The sequence below is a fragment of the Ctenopharyngodon idella genome, chromosome 19, assembly GCF_019924925.1.
Source record: "Ctenopharyngodon idella isolate HZGC_01 chromosome 19, HZGC01, whole genome shotgun sequence".
NCBI classification, from domain to species: Eukaryota; Metazoa; Chordata; class Actinopteri; order Cypriniformes; family Xenocyprididae; genus Ctenopharyngodon; species Ctenopharyngodon idella.
In genome coordinates this window covers 17,067,286-17,078,210 of record NC_067238.1, presented here as the reverse complement: position 1 = coordinate 17,078,210, position 10,925 = coordinate 17,067,286, and the positions used below count along the sequence as shown (strand labels likewise).

The 10,925-nt window shown below is 35.9% G+C and overlaps 1 long non-coding RNA gene across 1 annotated transcript; it reads left to right on the top strand.

The window, feature by feature from the left end:
• The first annotated feature begins 390 nt into the window (after positions 1-390).
• On the top strand, positions 391-10,925 carry LOC127501237 (uncharacterized). The gene is made up of 3 exons (XR_007926562.1): positions 391-652; positions 3,902-4,026; positions 10,261-10,925. It is a non-coding gene; the product is annotated as an uncharacterized LOC127501237 (long non-coding RNA).

Genomic DNA, 10,925 nt, shown 5'->3' with positions numbered 1-10,925 from the left:
GTTACTTAAAAATAAAACAAAAATTATTGTAACTTAAGTAAAATAAAATATTAAAAAACTTAAATTTATTTTATTTTTAGCTAGATGCAAAAGCAATATTTTTCAACTTACTACTAAAATAACTAAAACTGAAATATAAGTTAATAAAAACTATAGACATACTTAAGAAAAATAAAAAAAAACAGCATAGTTTATTATTAACTATTTGCATCTATTTAAATAATCATATTTTCAAAATACATTTATTCAAATTGTTTAGAATCAGCATAAATCTTACATGTTTCCTACCTGTTTAATGTATGTATGACTGACAAATATGCATCACATTAAGTTTATTAGTTTGTTTTTTTAAAACTGTGTAATCCAAATGGATGAAAATTTTATATGTATTCAAATACATAAACCTTACATTTAGGCTTAAATATTTTTTGAGTGCAGTTAATAAATCTGTGAGTTCAAAGATGGACTATATTCATGTGTTCATTTCTGACTCTTTTCTTAAGGAGGATTTGTCAAAAGGCTCATGACCCCGGTTTGACCTCTCATCTGTGCTCTAATCTGTCTGTTTCATCTCAGGACAAACCGTCTGAGAGGTCAGATCACGCTCAGGCCTTCAGGGAAGAATATTCCCGTCTCTACTGTCCCAGACCTGGTGGGTTCTCGTTCTCGTTCTTCTGCAAATCACCATGAATGTTGTGTAATATGTTCCCTGTTTTATGTTCACATCAGGAAGATACTTCTATCCAAAGAATCTTAAGTTAGTTGAGTTATTAAACTGGTCATTTATTGTCATTTGCTAGCCTTGATGGTCCATCACATATTATCCAAAATAAAAAGGAAATTAGATTTTTCATAAAGAAAGTGAAGCTTTTGAAAAATGAAGACCTTAAAGAATTTTTGGTAACACTTTAGGGTCCAATTCTCACGATTAACTAGTTGTTTATTATCATGCATATTACTAGGATATTGGCTGTTTATGCTTATGAAGCACATATTAATGCCTTATTCTGCATGACCATATTCTACATCCCATAATCCTACCCATTAACTAAACTTAACAACTACCTTACTAACTCTCAATAAGCAGTAAATAGGAGTTTATTGATTCCTCCTTGACAGTCCGGATGAGTCCGGCAGCAGTCTGACATTGCACAGGATGAAGGTTAAACGCCTGCATGGTAAAAAATGAGCGCAAGATTGATAGAAAATGCAGTGGATGTCTGTAAACACGGGCTCCTCGTAGATGATGACATGACATATGACTGCAGCGATTCTGAGAGATTACTGTCCATTTGTCTGAGGATGAAGTGGGAGAACGACGGAGAAAAATGAAGGCGTTTTAATACAGCGCTGAGAGAGTTATTCAGCACTTTTTGAGGGTGTTTACGTGAACATTATAAGATCAGAGAGAAGTCTGGAGGCGACCCGAGACGCTCTCTCTTCCTCTCTGTGTCTTTTGAAGTGGGTTGGGTTCAAATTACTGCTGTAAAATAACTAAGAGTTTGACGGGCCCCCATCCTGTCCATCAGGACGAGGACCAGAAGGTGTCTGTGAAGAGCATGTAATTAGTCAATGCTTTTCTAGCCTTTAGCCTCACAATAGGTACTTAACTTCTGAAAAGAGCTCATTGTTTTGGGATTGCACACTTGGCCAGATCTCTCTGACACCAGATTGGCTCATTGTAAGGGGACACCGAGTGGAAGTGTACATTAGGACGAGTCCTCTTCAGCCTCAGGGTCTCAGTGGCCGTTTACACGACAGCGTTTTTAACTAAAAACAGAAAACTGTTTATGCATTTTGGCCACTTGATTACACGGCAGTGGTGTTTTGGGGACCTGAAATCGCAAACTTTTGAAAACAATACCGTTATCGTCTCCATGTAAACTACAAAAACATGTCATGCATTTTGACATCATGCGCATGTGTATCACATGTTCAGTCTATAGGGACTCTTCACATGAGGTGTTAAGAAACCGCATAGCAACCACCCACAACACCCTAGAAACGACTTAGCAACCACCTAGAACACCTTAGCAACCACCTAGAACTTCCTAGCAACCACCCAAAACAACCTAGAAGCCACTTAGCAACCACCCAGAGCACCTTAGCAATCACTTATCAAAGCCCTAGCAACTACCCAAAACATCCTAGAAACCACTTAGCAACCACCCAGAACATTCTTGCAACCACTTAGCAAAGCCCTAGCAACCACCCAAAACATCCTAGAAACCACTTAGCAAATAGCCAGAACACCCTAGTAACCACTTAGCAATGCCCTAGCAACCACCCAGAACACCCTAGAAACCACTTAGCAACCACCTAGAACATCCATCCACCAAGAATATAGCAACTGCTTTGCAATGCCCTAGCAACCACCCAGAACATCCTAGAAACCACTTAGCAACCACCTATAACATCCGTCCACCAAGAATATAGCAACCGCTTTGCAATTCCCTAGCAACCACCCAAAACAACCTAGAAAGCACTTAGCAACCACCCAGAATATAGCAACCACTTTGCAATGCCCTAGCAACCACCCAAAACAACCTAGAAACCACTTAGCAACCACCCAGAACACCCTAGTAACCACTTATTAATGCCCTAGGAACCACCCAGAACAGCCTAGAAACCACTTATCAAAGCCCTAGCAACCACCCAGAACAACCTAGAAACCACTTAGCAACCACCCAGAACACCCTAGTAACCACTTATTAATGCTCTAGGAACCACCCAGAACAGCCTAGAAACCACTTATCAAAGCCCTAGCAACCACCCAGAACAACCTAGAAACCACTTAGCAACCACCCAGAACACCCTAGTAACCACTTATTAATGCTCTAGGAACCACCCAGAACAGCCTAGAAACCACTTATCAAAGCCCTAGCAACCACCCAGAACAACCTAGAAACCACTTAGCAACCACCCAGAACACCCTAGTAACCACTTATTAATGCTCTAGGAACCACCCAGAACAACCTAGAAACCACTTAGCAACCACCCAGAACACCCTAGTAACCACTTATTAATGCTCTAGGAACCACCCAGAACAGCCTAGAAACCACTTATCAAAGCCCTAGCAACCACCCAGAACAACCTAGAAACCACTTAGCAACCACCCAGAACACCCTAGTAACCACTTATTAATGCTCTAGGAACCACCCAGAACAACCTAGAAACCACTTAGCAACCACCCAGAACACCCTAGTAACCACTTATTAATGCTCTAGGAACCACCCAGAACAGCCTAGAAACCACTTATCAAAGCCCTAGCAACCACCCAGAACAACCTAGAAACCACTTAGCAACCACCCAGAACACCCTAGTAACCACTTATTAATGCTCTAGGAACCACCCAGAACAGCCTAGAAACCACTTAGCAACCACCCAGAACATCCAACCACCCAAAATATAGCAACCGCTTTGCATTGCCCTAACAACCACCCAGAACACCCTAGAAACCACTTAGCAATGCCCTAACTTAGCAACCATCCAGAACCATCCAGAACATCCTTGTCACTTTATGTAAAAATGTAATTCTTTTTCATCATCCTCTTCCTCTTCCACTTCCACTTCTTCTTCTTTTTCTTCTTCTTCTTCTTCTTCTTCTTCACAATTTCAGTTTACTTCACAACAGCAGTTGATTCAGACATAAAACTATAAATATTATTCAGATATAATTCTAACATATTTGAACACAGTCTTTTCAACCTAAGGTGTTCTCTGAAATTGAAGATATAAGTTAGAAAATGTCCCACTGATTTACATTGTTAGAATGTTTATTAACTGACTGAAAGCGATGATGTCATCGTAATATTTGCATGCTAAATTGTGATTGGTCTTTGCATTTATTTAACCATCTGAAAGCGTTAAACTTTAATACTCTTCTTTTGTGGCCTTGCAGGCATTTCTTCAGGAGATGAAATGTGAGTGAGATGCTGTGTCTGATGGAGGGCAGAGATTCTCAGCTCATCTCCACCTGCTCTCTGCTGGTCCTGCTGAGGACACAGACCATTAGGACCGGTTCAGGTGCGTCTAGTTCCCAGAGCAATTGCCCTCACCTGGGGCTAAAAGGTGTCCCGGGGTAAAGACGCCCCTGTGAACACTAATGGGTGTGTAAAGCTTTTACCTCCATGTTGGGCTGCTTTAGAGAGTTTTGTTGTTTGATCTTAAAATACCTCCGCTGATGAGGTCGCTGTGGCGTAATTTGTGTGCTTAGATTGGCCTGGCGGGAGTAATGGAACAAGATTGAGCCGCGTTTTCCCGAGCGAGTGCTCTTTGGCCCTCCGTGTGGCGTGAGACTTCAGGCCTGTGATTTTGAACTCATTTTGCTGATATGATTGAAAGTGGATGGTTTGCTGCACAAATGACAGAGCGGCGTGACTTCAGTTTATGAAGTTTGTTTTTGTACAGGAAGACACATGTTAAAGAGTTTGTGTTTGTGCTAAATTTAAATCAGATATCTGAAAAGAGGTTAATTATTGTTAAATGAATTGTTCAGTCTCTAAAATCTGATTGGATGAGCCACTTTCAAAACACTTTCGCTTATATGGATTAACGTCCTTAAAAGTGGTAAAATCATATTTTATAGTATTTACAAAATAGTTTATAAATATTCTTCTGTTTTATAAGCATTGCATATTTTATAAATTATTAAAAATGTATTATATTAATTTAAAAAAATTTGTAAAGACAACATTTGAAAAAATTATACTTTTAATAAGTAATATAATCGATTTTTGAAAAAATAATCTAAAAAAATATAATAAAATTATTACATAGAAAAATAAAATTATAAGATAATTCAAAAAATATTGATTACTATAACTATAAATATAAAAAACAATACATAATATTTATAACAATAAAAGTGTATATATATATATATATATATGTGTGTGTGTGTGTGTGTGTGTGTGTAACACAAACCTCCAGGAAAAGTCAGGTTGGGAATTTTGTAATCGCAATGTAAACTATTGTCAAATCTATCCTCATTCACACGGATCCACAAAAACGACTAAAAATGCTGTATTATTCATGCCAGGCCAGTAGTTGGCGATGTCACTTTGTAAAGAAAGCATGTGCATGACGTCACCGTTTTCACAAATTCATGTTTTTGTAGTTTACACGGAGATAATAACAGTATAATTTTCAAAAACTTGCACTTTGAGACCCGTTTTCAAATGTTTGTGTTTTCAGACCCCCAAAAGTGAACGGCCAAAATGCATAAAAAGTTTTCAGTTTTTAGTTGAAAACAGTGTTGTGTAAACGTTTCCTGCGACAAATAAATCATGTACCAGAAGGCATCACATCATCAGCTTGAAACAACTTCATCTCACGTATAAACACACACATGGGTCATTCTTAGTTGTTTTAATCATTTCTTTTGAAAAGTATTTCTCTTTCCCAACATGTTTTGTTCAACTTTGTTTAATGTTTGAAGCATGAAGGTCAGGGCAAAAATTATTAATAATGTTACTGTCAGTATTCTTCGCAATATGGTCACTAGCATTGTTTTCCTTTAAACGGGACCTATAATCCCCCTTTTCACAAGATGTAATATAAGTCTCTGGTGTCCCCAGAATGTGTCTGTGAAGTTTCAGCTCAAAATACCCCACAGATCATTTATTATACCTTGTCAAATTTGCCCTTATTTGGGTGTGAGCAAAAACACGCCGTTTTTGTGTGTGTCCCTTTAAATGCAAATGAGCTGCTGCTCCCGGCCCCCTTTCCAGAAGAGGGTGGAGCTTTAACAGCTCACGCTTCGGTTGCTCAACAACAAAGCTGGAGAATCTCACGCAGCCAAAATGAGGATTGTCAGTAACGGTGTTCAGCCTTACATTGTTCAAACCGGAGTCGACACTGATGGAGAGACTCACAACTTTTAGAATGAAACTGGATGTTTCTGAATGGTTAGTGGATAAATTTATGTAGTTGCTGTGGAGTTGATTCAACTCATCGACTAGCATGTGCCGTCATGTTAATCTTTTTTCGTTGAATTGACCCTCGTTTGTGAAGCAGTCCGGCGTAAAATGACGGCATGAAAACAACACTCTACTACAACAACTCTTCCTCTTCTCCAAAGCAGCCCAACATGGCCTCGCCCCCTTTGTTGTGTGTTCTCAGGGGCGGGGTTTATGTAAATTTTAGGGTTTGTGATGTCACAGGAAGAATCTTGTTGTAGTCCCTACCGGCCGTTTGTTGTAGTCCTTAAAAAGTGATTTCTGTAAAAGAAAATATCTCCCTTTGCATTGAACTTTGAGCGTCGTAACTTTGCAGATATTGTTTATGATCAAACAGCAACATTACACACTAACTAAAGTTAAAACAGTGAAATCATAATCAACCACCCCTTTAACAGAGTTTAGAAGCTTGACGTAGCCAATGTACACTACTATGAAAAGTTGGGTTTTTTTAAAGAAATTAATACTTTTATTCAGCAAGGATACATTAAATTGATCAAAAGTGACAGTAAAGACATTTATAATGTTACAATAGATTTCTATTTCTAATAAATGCTGTTCTTTTGAACTTTCATTTCATCAGAGAATCCTGAAAAAAATGTATCAAGCAAAAATATGAAACAGCACAACTGTTTTCAACATTGATAATAATCATAAATGTTTCTTGATCATCAAATCATCATATTAGAATGATTTCTGAAGGATCATGTGACACTGAAGACTGGAGTAATGATGTTGAAAATTCAGCTTTGAGCACAGGAATAAATTACATTTAATAATATATTCACATAGAAAATTATTTCACTGTTTTTACTATATTTTTGATCAAATAAATGCAGCTTTGTTGAGCAGAAGCGCCTTCTTTCAATAACATTAAAAAATCTTACTGACCCCAAAACTTTTTAATGAAAGTCTACATTTAAGCAAAGAAATACTGATAAAGACTGTAAGAGAAACCAGATGATCAAAGCATTATCTGAAAAGTATGAAATGTCAAATTCTGAAGAAAAAAAACGCATGCATTTTAATAAATAAGTACATTTTAGTAAATGCAGAAATACAGTAAAAAATAAAATATTCCACATATATATTCCACAGCACCTCTAAAGTATTTGTGCTCAAGCATGTTTACGTAAGCATTTGGTACAAACTCAACTCAATCTGCTCTCACACGAGTTTCAGCGCCGCTCTCAGACAATTACTGCACTAAAAGTGTCCTAAAAACACATAAACATGCAGTCACGCACACACACAAAAAAACTAAAAAAAGAAATGAAGCATCAATGACTCATTGACAAGCGCACTAGTAACATGAAAACATTCCAGGCAATCATTCTGAGACACGCCTCTTGGCCCAAATTCACAACAAAAGACAGAAAGCACTAAACATTTACATTCAGCTGTTTTTACATCATTCAACAAGAAAACACTCAGTTCAGACAGAACGGAGACAGACACACGCACACACACACTACATCAACACATTGAACACATCATGAGTGTGTGTACAGTGCTCGATAAATCAAGACACCGATTCCTGTGGTTAATGTCTTTTAACACTTGTGTTCTCAGTGTTTCATGTCCTGTCAGGATATAACAGGTGACATCACTGCACCGATGCATTTACTGCTCCGCTGTGGTGAAAACAGGACAGACACTGCTATAAAACCAGAGGGATTTGAGTGAGATTACAGCCCATTTTCTATCCACTCTTACAAAATCCGTTCATGCACCTGTTGACAAGATCAGCTGCACTCGTGACGTTTTCACGAACGTCTTTCTAGCAAACAAAGGGTTAAAAAATGCTTGCGTTGGCCTGTCAACACCTTCTCCCGCGCAAGTTCGCACTCACTTCATAAACAAGAGTGTGGCGTGCCAAAAATCTCATTCGCTAGAAAGGCAGTAAATCTGTCTTACCTTCAGCCGCAGGACAGAGAGACACTGAGACGCCTGTCACACACACACACATGTTCCATAGAAAGAAACACACCTTAAAGTGTGTGCTGCATGTCAACAATACCGAGAACTCGTGTGGAAATAGCTGAAACTGGACTGAGACAGGCATGTAGGAAAGAGAAATCGCAGTGAGATCTCAAATGTTTCTCCTAGAGAGCAGTGAGATTGAATGGAAAGTAATTTGGCTTCAGTTTCTTGCTTTTCTCATAAGAAAAAAGGCACAAATCTCACATGCATCTCCTCTAGAGTTTAGAGAGTTTTACAACGTCTTGCTCTGATTTGCAAAAAATATCAAGTCTGAGATCTCAAAATGGACTTTTACCATCAAATTCCTTCAGGAAATATATATATATATATATATACACTACCGATCAAAAGTTTTTCAGCAAATCATGATATTAGAATGATTTCTGAAGGATCATGTGACACTGAAGACTGGAGTAATGATGCTGAAAATTCAGCTTTGATCACAGAAAAAAATTACATTTTAAAATATATTCAAATAGAAAACAATTATTTTACATTGTAAAAATATTTCACAATATAACTGTTTTTGCTGTATTTTGGATCAAATCAATTTGGATTAAATAAATTATTTGCAATTATCATATATATTTTAAATTGATTTCAATTATTAGTATGTAATGTATATAAAATGTATATAATACATATGTATTATATTTATAATTATATAACAGTATATTATAACTATATTAAATACTAATATGATAATATTAAAAATAGCATTTGATATATATGATTAAATATTAAAATGTTTATGAATAAAATAGTTTATTATATATATATATATAATATACTATATATATATATTACATTCATATAAAATATGATATTAAAATATTAAGATATTAATACATATTTAGTGTTATTATACACACACACACACACACACACACACACAAAATGTATTCAGACACCTTGAACATTTCATTCATTAATACAGTTTATTCACTATAGTTTAAAAAAAATGGTAATAAAATATGACAAGATCTCAGAGTTAAACTGTCAGAAAAAAATTAATCTTAATTATGTCAGATAACACTTAAACAAAACATGGTCAGGTCAAAGTGTCTGAATAATTTTTGGTTCCAAATTTGTATCAATTTTTCTGGTAGTCCACTGTATGAAGAATTTTTGGGTATAATATGTCACAGTTTATTTTGCTATCCTCACTTATAAATGAACTATAGTGTCCTGCACCCACTAGTAAAAATATATTTTTATTAAATTTTTGGTTTGACTGTATATATACATATAATATTTAAAAATAAAATATCATATTTTAATATTATTTTTCACTATGCAACATTTCCGAAGTGATTGTTGTTGTCGTTGAACAGTCATTGTGAGAGTCTTACTGTCAGTCACATTGAGTGTGTAATTACAGGTAGACTGTAGAGCGTCTCCCGCAGGCTGTTGTTTAAATGAAATGCGTGTGCACAAATCAACATCTGTGTGCTCACGTGTTTTATACTTTCAAGACAAAGAAGAGTTAGCTGGCCTACAGAGGGTGGTGTGATGTTTCCAGTTCATCTACCGCCCCCTACTGGACATATTTCAAACTAAAAAACTGAGCTTGAGGTTTGAGCTCAAGTCGTATATGAGATTTCGTATATGTTTTGTCCTGATTGCTGTGAGTTCAGTACCACATTGTAGGTTGTTTTTGTTTTACATTACAAGCGTTTTCAATCTTTTAGATTCACAGACCCCCAAATATGATCATCCTCATTGGTCATTTATCTATCTTTTATAAAAACCCAATTTATACACTGAAAATTAATATTATAAATCTAAAATTAGTTTCTATTATGTTACATTATATATTTTCTACTCGTTTTATTTCATTGTAATCTAATTTTTATTTATTTATATTCATCAAAAATTTATTAATGAATTTTAAACTACTTTAATTTATTTAAATAGATTAATAAGGAGCAATATTTTTAATTTTGCATTTTATTCATTTATTTATTTTAATCTTTAAATTCGTTTATTTATTTTCTTATTATTTACAGTTTTTCTAGACGTTTCCCCAGACCCCAGTCTGAAAATGTATCAGACACATTCATGATGACTTACATAAACTACTTTAGTTCTTCAAGAACATTAACTGCTAAGAAAATAAGTGCTTCCTCAAGAAATGCAATCAATTACAATAATATTCCTACTGGAATTAACAGGAAGCAAATAAACAAGACAACAGTGTTATTTCATGTTTTTTTTTTTTAATAACTAATATAATTAAGCTAATAAAAACACTATTTACAGAATATTATGTCAAATAAAAAAAACTTTAAACACACTTGACCCTGTGATTTTTCAGCTCATGCCAAGAGTTCAACTTCACACAACCACCAGAGGGCATCAGTGGCAAACAACAACACAGAGGACATCACTACTGAAGAAGAAGAAAAACATAACCACCTAATTAATGCAAGTTGTTAGTGTGAGTGTGAACCACAGCACTTACACACACACACACACACACACACACACACACACACACACAGTATTTCAGTGACATCTGCACATGGCGTCAGTCACTGAAATACTAAAAACTTTGTTTAGTTCAGAACTTTATTAACCCCACGGGGGGCAGGAGCTCATCCAATCACATAACCCGTGTTAAAACACATTAAAATAAGCAATTTAACATATTAACAGAATAAACAGAAGAGCTAATATCCCAAACATTTGTCAACTGTGTTGTGAGCGCTTTAGCATTTCAGAATCGGAGCAAACGTTCCATTAAAATGATTTTGTACAAACATGTCCAGAAGTCTGAGTCTGCAGGTGCGTCACAATTCACGTACTTCTGCACCACACTTTGACGTGTTGTAGTATAAATAGTGTGAGTAGTGTTTACACTGAATTGAACCAAATTGAAAAAGTACACTTTAGAGACCCGGATGATGCACTTAATTAACAGAAAAAAAAAAAGATCAGACTCCGATGTTGAATGACAAAATAACCGTATAAAATTCATAC